The sequence below is a fragment of the Cydia pomonella genome, chromosome 10 (genome assembly GCF_033807575.1).
Source record: "Cydia pomonella isolate Wapato2018A chromosome 10, ilCydPomo1, whole genome shotgun sequence".
Classification (NCBI taxonomy): Eukaryota; Metazoa; Arthropoda; class Insecta; order Lepidoptera; family Tortricidae; genus Cydia; species Cydia pomonella.
Window position 1 is genome coordinate 6,304,535 of NC_084712.1, and position 9,352 is coordinate 6,313,886.

Consider the following 9,352-nt stretch of genomic DNA (forward strand, 5'->3'; position numbering starts at 1 on the left):
GGGAGGTTCCCAAAAAATTAAACTGAACAAGAATATCTATTGGATGAGAATTTCTTAGGTAGGTATTAGTCGTAATACCATAAGATTAGATTTAATTTTTACCTTCAGTCCTTTCTGTGTGAGTGTAACCTACCTACCTAATACTTGTTACCTAATGACCTAAAAGTAAACTGTATCACATTTTTATTTTTATTTATTCAGGTAATTACAGCACAATACTATGTTAAACCAGTAAGGTTTGTCTCAATACTCCATCCGCAGTAGATTTTATACAACAATAAAATATCTTATAACAACACATAAGAACTGAAACTGTTCATAACATTAAAGACTAAAGTCATTAACTGCACCCCAGGCCGAGTCTGGAAATAATAGCGACCCTAGTTATCAGACCAGTTTAAAAACTGAAATGGTGTTAGGGTGCCCGCTTTGGTACCTATTTGACTGGATCTTGAGAGTCCATAAGAGCATTCGGCATGCTTTTATTTATAGCTTTCTTGTAGAGCTGCCTAGGTTTCTGGGTTTCTTTTTTAAAGCAGTAAGTCTCGGTAGACTGTCATGTCGACGTTTTCATAGAACCAGATTTCGAAGATCTGAAATTTGAAATAAGATCTTTTTCGAGCAAGTGTGACGAAAAGGGTATTACCGGGCTAATCGATAATGTGAACGACCCCTCGATTGGTGTGAATGGTCAGGTACAATTCTGTGCCTCCAGTGTAAAAGGGTTTAAGTCGAGTTGGTCCAAATTACAAATTTTGCCAGCGTAGTATTTATTTCCTGAAACTACATCGTTTGTTTCGACACTCATAGGCCTGCGACCACTAATTGCAGAGATATCGATTGTGCAAAAGGGTTAAAGTATGTCAAAAATCTTAACTATCATGTTCAAAACGATTTATTTTTATATAATCTCCTTTAGAAAATTGGTATTTAAAAATCGTGTTACAAACAATGGTTAAAGTAAAGTTTAATCTTAGTGAATAAACTTCATTTCAATTGAACATTCGGTGTAAAGAAATCAAAATTGACTTAGGTCAATTTAAACTAACGAGTCTAGTTTGTGCATCACGGTCAAATTTTAGTTTTTTTGTTATTCACAAACAATTTTTAGGATGTGATAATGTGTAAAAGTGTATAATTTGACTTCGACCGTTTTTCACAATCAAGATTAGCTTAACCGACTTAATGATGATGGTTAAAGTCCACATAGATTCCTTTCATATTTAATTTCTAGTTGGTCAACGCAAAATAAAGTACATTTTGCCCACTTTTCACAATGTTATTATATATATTTTTCGTTCGCATTGGTAAAAGTAGAGTTATCATATAAATGATGTTGTGCAAAACGGTAGAAGTTGATAGTATGCGCGGGGTGCGGAAGAGGGGTCGGCGACGCATACGCCGCGCGACTCCCGCCCGCGTCCCGATAGTCCCATGACGTCAGCAGTCGGCAATCCCCGCGCTTGCAGGTGTACCCGTGTGGTATTGTTCTGTGCTGCAGAGCGACTTTCGTTCGCAACGGTGAGTTTGACCATTTTACACAAATGGCTTAAAAATAACCATGTTATTACAATGTTTTTGACAGCAATTAAAGGTTCCATTAATAGGTATTGAGCAAAAATTTTTAGTACCAGGTCATACTCACCTTGACTGTGACGCAGATCATGCTTTGATCGAAAAAGCCAAACGTAACACAACTGCAGATATACATGTTCCTCGCGAATGGTATCAACTAGTTCGATAAGTTTCGAAAAAGATTTCTATACAAGTAATAGAAATGACGCATGCCAGCTTTTATAATTTCAGTATGCTTTTGAAAACTGAATTTATTGCGCGAAAAGTAAACGAAAAAAAGAAAAGTTTCTGTTTAATGAGGTCAGTGAATTTAAATACTAAAAATATCTGTTCCCAAAAGTCCTGCACAAGAAAAACAATTTAACACACGAAATTCATACCAAAAAAGAGGTTGCCTTACATCAAATGAGGTAGTTCTGTTTTTTATATATACCTCCTGCCTTTTCCACCTCGAAAGCCCTTCGGATCATTGTGTGTATAATATACAGTACAGCGAGAGAAATTGTTATAACTCGTATCTCTTGTATATCTTTCCTCTGAACCTACAGCACTCCTTTTGGGGCCAGCGTGTGTGGTAGTATTTCTTCGTCAACCTGATCAGGCCGGTCGAAATTGTCATTCGATGGTGGATTATCAATGAATGGTTTTTCAATGTCGGCACACATCTCCGGTCCTGTATATTCTCGCAGCATTGACCATTGCTGTAGTTGCAAACAGCTGAGCATTTGAGTCCTGCTTGCCTGCAACCAACTTTGAAAAGCCGTATCTTAGAAACTATTTGGCTTTCTAAAATTAATTTATAGTCAATTAGTTGAAAATATCATTTTCTTATTTGTGTGCATAGTGACTTTTGCCTTAATTAACTCCGGTTCTTAGTAGAAAAAAATTACAAAAACTGAAAAAAATCCTAAACTTTAATGGATTTTCATGTACTTTACAATGATCCCAAGGGTTTTCGAGGTGGAAAACTTGGATATATTATTACCATTTCATTACTACCAACATATTTTTTTTTAGAACATTAATAACTGCATCAATAAATTGCTCTGATATTTAGATTAAGATGATATTTGTAAAATTTGACGATTTAAAAGTGCTTGTTGCTAGGCCTATTTGAATAAAGAATATTTTGACTTTGACTTTGACTATTAAAAAAACAGAACTACCTCATTTGATGTTAGGTGAAATGTACCAATTCCATGGGCTAATTGGAAGAAACTCAATATGAAACAGTTGATTATGCAAAATGGAGAAGAAAAACTTATAACCAGCCAGTACAACTGACGCCCTGTTACACTGAACCGTTAGCGATTTCAGCAGAAAAATTAAAAGATATCAAGTCACGGTTACAGTGATCAATCAGCACAGGAATTCTATTTCAGTTTACAGGCTGATTCTAATCTACCTGCTATTCATCCCGATTTACAAGATCGATTAAAACGAAAATGAATGAAAATTCAGTACAATATTTGTTTCGATTTTGTTTTCAATACATTGATATTATTCATATTGGTTTGTTTTATTTTTATCCTAATCCTATGAAAATACAATACTATTTTAGTTCCCAAAATTGTTTCATTACACATTGCAATAGTTCAAAAAGATCTCAGAAGCACTAGACAAAGTGTAGTTAAACTTTTTGACACATTCATTACATTGGTGAAAAGGGATTAAAGTTTTTTTTGAAAGCCCATATTTCCGTTATTTTCAGAAAAGCCAGGTTTCTTTTAATGTCAAGTTATAATTCATCACTTATACTATCTAAACTTAAATTAAAAACCTAATTTCCTTATAAAGAATGCAGAGAAACTCCGGCTTAAAACGTTTTTTGGCCATACTGAAAAATTGCATTTTTTGAGTTTTGAATTATTGTCTTGATATAAGGTACCAAATATTATTTTACCCTTTATAAAGACCAAATTTTAAGCAGTGAAATCGTGTAGTTAACTCTGATTTAGACGTACCAGCATCAGCTGCCTGTCTTAAACCAAATAATAATAATAATAAATATTCGTAAGATCTAAAATAAACTCAACGGAGCTTAGCTATGAATAGGATGGGTATGGGTGGGGATGGGTAGGTATGGGCTTCTTATAATAATCGCTCTCCCATATAGATCCAAAGATCTTTACTATAAATCAATTGTACCTATATAGTAGAACTGGTGAAGTGATTTTAAAGTTGTTTGAAAAAGGTTTTATAATATTTTTGGCACAGGGTTACAGATAGTCTATCCTTATCGGTGTAGTCTTTACGATCATTCGATCGGGTTGCAAACTTCTGGTTCGAGTATGGGAGCAGAGGTTCGCGGTAACACCGAAATTCGCGAATTGCGAGCATCTTTCTCTGTCACTCCAATTACGCCTTAATTGGAGTAAAGGAGAAATATTCAGTCAATTCGCGAACTTCGGTGTTCGCGGTAGGCCCTCTGTTTTCGCCAAATCCAGCTCAATGCCAGGTGCCGTTGCGGAGCGAGAAGTGAAGCTCGGCGTGCGCGCAGCTGTCATTGCCAGTGTCTTAACAAATCACTTAGATTTTGATGTCTATCGCTTCAGCATCAGCTTAATATAGGTTTGTATTTTAGGTTTCGCTTTTTTTTAATACATAATTTTTATAAAACAAAAGTATACAAAGTCATTAAAACTTGGTCGAATTAAACCGTTTATTTTATAAAAATATGTATTTTTTTTAAAGCGAAACCTATACACCTAACATATATTATGCTAAAGCGATCGACATTAAAATCAAAGTGATTTGTTAAGAATTAGTTAGTGGAAACCGTTTTTTTCCCAAAATGGAAATTTAATAAAAAAATTAGGTACGCACGTTCGGTTAGGATCGCAAAGCTATTCTTCCCTCTTAAACACTGTATCTACTCGTACTAATGTAAAAATTGTTGTCAATCGCTCTCGCGGACTTCCAAGATACAGGCTCAGCCTAGTTTCTGATGGATATATCTCTGCACATGTATACCACCTGCATGTTAATAAATTATTTGTATTTGTAGATTACATTTGCTACGAAATATAGGCGAATACAAAAGACACGTATCCGACATTACCATAACGAGATCCACCGAGCATTCGATCTGGATCCGAGTTAATCTAAGTTCATCCGTGTAAGATTGGCAAGTAATCCCTACTTGGGGAGTGCGAGGTTCCCTGACGGAACTTTTTCTGCGCAATCAATTGACTATAGGCGACAGATTTGGAGATAAGATAAACCTAGCGACAAAAAGTACTAATCTAATTGCCTGTAGGTACTGGGCTGTGCAATTTTAGTAAATTGTTAAAAATAATATTTGATGACTGCGAAAAATAATCATCTACTTACGTCGCAATTTAATATATTGTGAAACAAGCCTAGGTTTATTATTAACTGAAATAGATATCATACACTAAAGAAAAAGTGACCAAATTCAAATCTATATTATTGAGTAGGTAGAGTCAAAAAATCAAACGAAAAAGGTATGGAAGGTAGAGGCAAGGAACAGAAACTCCTTGGGCAGAATTGTTCCAAAAGTGTCCAGCTGTCAGCTATAAATAATAGTTCCAAATCTCTCCAGAGTAGCGCTAGAGTAGCTAAGAATCTAGGCGTTATTGACGGATTGAAGTGCGCAGTCTATATGATTAGATTTTTTTCTCAAGTATTCTAGGTATTGTAGCGCCACCTATTTATGGTTTTTTGTCGGACCTTCCATAGAAAAAGGGAAAAGTGATTAAAATTATCTACATCGACACTTTATTGCCATAACTACAATTCTAATTCGTGCACTAACAGCGAGGGCAACACTGTTCCAAAAAGGTATACGTATTTTCAATACTTTGCACTCTTAGCTTTTACTGCATTTAAGTTCTTAATATCACTTTCTATGTTTCTTCACACGAACGCAGCCTACACCAGCCACGTACCTATAACCGTCCAGGCACCTCGTGGACCCAGGGCAGGTGATGCAGGCCACTACGCCTAATTGTCTTCTTAGTCTTTCTGAAGAACCATTTGGGATGAGATCTGTGGGGCTACTGTTTTCCTGAGCTGGTCTTTTTTGCATATTTCTTGGGTATGCTTCGGGGGCGGGGTGCGTAAGAGCGACGGCTAGCGTCATCGCCGCTACCAGTACGAACAGCCAACGCATTGTTCTGGAATATATTTATTAATAAAAATTTGAACAGTCGGATACGGTAAAGCCTGACCATGAATATATGATCACGCTCTATATTGCGGAATTTCATAGGTACAAAAATTTTCATACTAAACTGAACTGTCACCCTGTACATAAAAATAACAGCGCCTTCTTGATAACGATCATGTATTTCGGTAGAGCCTTACCTACCTACTTAAACATCGTATAGGTTAATTCTTCACATCTCACATCCCTAAACTAATGCGAAAAAAAATGCAATGATCATGTATTGATATAATATTATGATTAGAAGTTACATGGTTATACTAGATGTAGATGTTTTGTGGGATTAACGGATATGTATAGTTGTTAGCTTTGTAGCTGGGCCGCAACGGCTTATCCTTTGTCTATTGTTAACTAAAACCGCGCGTGCCACTACCTGCAAAAAAAGGGGTGGTATAATTCTAATTGGCACCTGAGCGCGGGCTAGTCCAACGCTCAAAAAACCAGTGTAGGTGCGCTCTCCGATAACGCGCCTTTGTTCCGCATATCGAGGAAACATTTTAAACTGGTTCGGTAGCGTTCGACTCGCCGGCACTCAGTAACCGTATAGGGACCACACAAGAAATCACAAATTATTTTTCCATTTGTTCAGTTTGAAATGTTTGAATCTTATTTCAGTTACCATAGGAGTTCTAATTAAATAACTGCTTAAAATTACCCGGCCCTTTTATTGCAGGTAAGCAGCACGCGCGGTTTTAGTTAACAATAGACAAAGGATAAGCCGTTGGGGGCCAGCTACAAAGCTAATAAATGTAAGTATTAAGGATATAAACAACTCGAGAAAAGCCAGTATCCTTGGTACAATGCCTCAAGGGCCTATTTTAGATTTAAGCTAGTTAAAATAGTAATCCCCTGTACCTCTATATATCTATTATGTATATTGTTAATGTATATAAAAATGCAGATGAAATTGACTATATCTTTCCAAAAATTACAGAAAATAATGTAATACCTGTACAATATCGATATCGTCCGGCGAACTGGTAATCAGTGGGTCCCTTTAGTAGGTAATGTCAGTTAATTTTATAACTTTACTTATATTCTTGGTTGCGTGTTTTCCTCAACAGCTTACAAGCGTTATTAAACTAGTTTAGCAAATATCCAAGCTTTAAATGTTGTCATCAATTAGTTATTCATCGGAGGGAAAGACCGGGGAAAAAGGATTACGCATACAAAATGTTTAGATCTGGAAATGCCGTTGATTCTAATACCTACTTATTTTGGGTCCCACGTTCGTCACAGTATACTTAGTACTTACCCCTGTAACGGGATCGTTACAGTATTCTCTGAGCAAACAGTTTTATCCTAAAAAGTACACTATTTACAAACTTATAAATCTAACTTAAACTACTTAAAACTAATAACATTTAATATTTAAATCAACATTAAAAATACCATGTTTCTATTAGGAAACAGAACTGAGCGATTTAAATGCATAAGCACGCACGTTGTTCTTCAATATTACTAGGCGTAACTAATACACTCATGCGCGATGTCATCTTGAACTCGAGGATGATTCGGTCATTTCGTGGTTTGCGGGCGAGCTGTTAGTACCAAACGGTCATCACTCATCAGCTGTCTGATATTTAATTAAAATGGATCGCCTTGCATACATTTCTAAGAATTAGCTTGTGATTAGTGCTGATTAATCATAGATCAATAAAATAATTTGAAATAATGTGCCAGTGAATTGTTTTGTTCCCCGGTTGGGTGAGTGTTGCAAAATAATTTCATACTTAATTTTACTAATGTGAATCAGTAGTTGATTTCCATGCCTAATACTATCATGTAGTTAAAACTGTTTCATTTGTGCTAAACGATTACTATTTCACATAAAAATGGGAAGTTAAAGTTCCTTTGTCTTTGTTCCCGTAATATTTTTCTACCTACTTATAAAAAGTGAAGAATGTGAAATTGTAGTTTTATTGTTAAAATCTAATTACGTAGTTATTAGAAACATTTATCTCCAGCTATTTTTGTTTCTATGTTTGTATATATAATTTCCAATCAACGGAAATAGTGTAAATGCTTAACTTTTCACTTTGCATTTTTAATGTATTCTCACTTTCACCCTTCTAAGCTGATTTTGTATGCTGCTGCAACACCTTGATCACTATTTAATGCTTTTGGTAGCCTTCCTGCTGGTAGTGCTTTCTTTTTCCAAATGCCGAGGAATGTTGCAGACAGTAATGTGAAATCGGGATTTTTGCTAAATGGCCAAAAATTGGAATTCCAGGGAATTTTGTACCACCTGAGTCGACCTACCTCTGGAACCATACTCTGCACCTTCGTGACCCAACCATCAGCTGGAACTACCCCATGACGTCAACCGGCCGCGCATAGCTACCCCTAGCGCGCCGCACTACAGGGAAGTGGCTGTCCAGTAAGACAGTGCTAAGTGAACACGGTTTTCCTTCGAATATTAGCTCAGTGTTCTAGAACTCATGTCTCTGAGATATCTACCTACCTATTTAGTTCGTGATTAGTGAAAATTCTATATAGAGACTTCTATAGAGACTTTATAAAGACTTTTTTTTTTCTTTCTTTTAGTATTATTTTAGTTTTTAATTAAATATTGTTAAAATTTAACAGTGTTCTTTATTTCTATCCACTAAAAATCACTAACGCGACACCCTTCCAAATGTTTAATTAATAGTTAAATGCATCTATGTACTCGACCACGTCAAAGCTAAAAGTGAAAGTTATGGTGTTATGATTAGTAGGTACAGGTACTTAATATGGTATGTTCGTGTCTATCTACTCATTTTCGTGACCCGGTTTACATACCTAGACTACATTTAACTGACTTTCAAAGAGAAAGAGATCTCTACAAAAAAAATCGTGTTCGGTAGATTTTAAACTTTTCCTACAAGCACCCGCTCTCGCTTTTGCAAATTAGATTTAATTTGTATCGCTGAATTAGAGACCTAAAATGCTAAACAATTTGATAAATTAAGTATACCTCAAAGCTTAGTTCAGGGTGTTAAATTAAAATGTCAGATTTGGGTCAACTCTCCCGAACTTCCCCTTGCATAAATATAAATTGATGTATATCTGTACGATTTAAAATTTATGGCCATAACACGTAGGTAGCGCGACAGGTACAATGTAGTCATTTAATTAAACAAGGAAAAACTCAGTGTGATCAGTCACCAGTCAGAGCATGAGGGGTTATTCCCACTAGTTACCACCAAGTTGTTACCAGTGATAACTACTGGGATTTTTTTCCCCACCTTTTACCACTGGTAACTACTGGGAAAAAAATTCCCACTAGTTACCACCAACTTGGTTTGAACCAAACTTTGGTGGTAACTACTGGGGAAAAAAATCCCACTAGTTACCACCAAACCAAGTTACCACTGGTAACAACTTGGTGGTAACTAGTGGGAATAACCCGAGCATGAGGTCACGTTGACTTTATGGTGATGTAGGTACCAATGTAGGCAGGTATCAGAAGGTTCTTGGAGTGAAAAACGTTTTGTAGCTATGTACAAGATTGAATGAATTTATTTACAAAAATGCGCGTAATTTATACAAAATCAGAGAAATGTAAGAAAGAGATCTATATACAGGAAAGAGCGTGATAAATAA

At 35.9% G+C, this 9,352-nt stretch overlaps 1 long non-coding RNA gene across 1 annotated transcript; it reads right to left on the reverse strand.

The window, feature by feature from the left end:
• Positions 1-5,293: 5,293 nt before the first annotated feature.
• Positions 5,294-6,861, reverse strand: LOC133521927 (uncharacterized). Its single transcript, XR_009799957.1, has 2 exons — positions 6,714-6,861; positions 5,294-5,714 (listed from the first exon to the last, which is right to left on the reverse strand). It is a non-coding gene; the product is annotated as an uncharacterized LOC133521927 (long non-coding RNA).
• Positions 6,862-9,352: the final 2,491 nt, after the last annotated feature.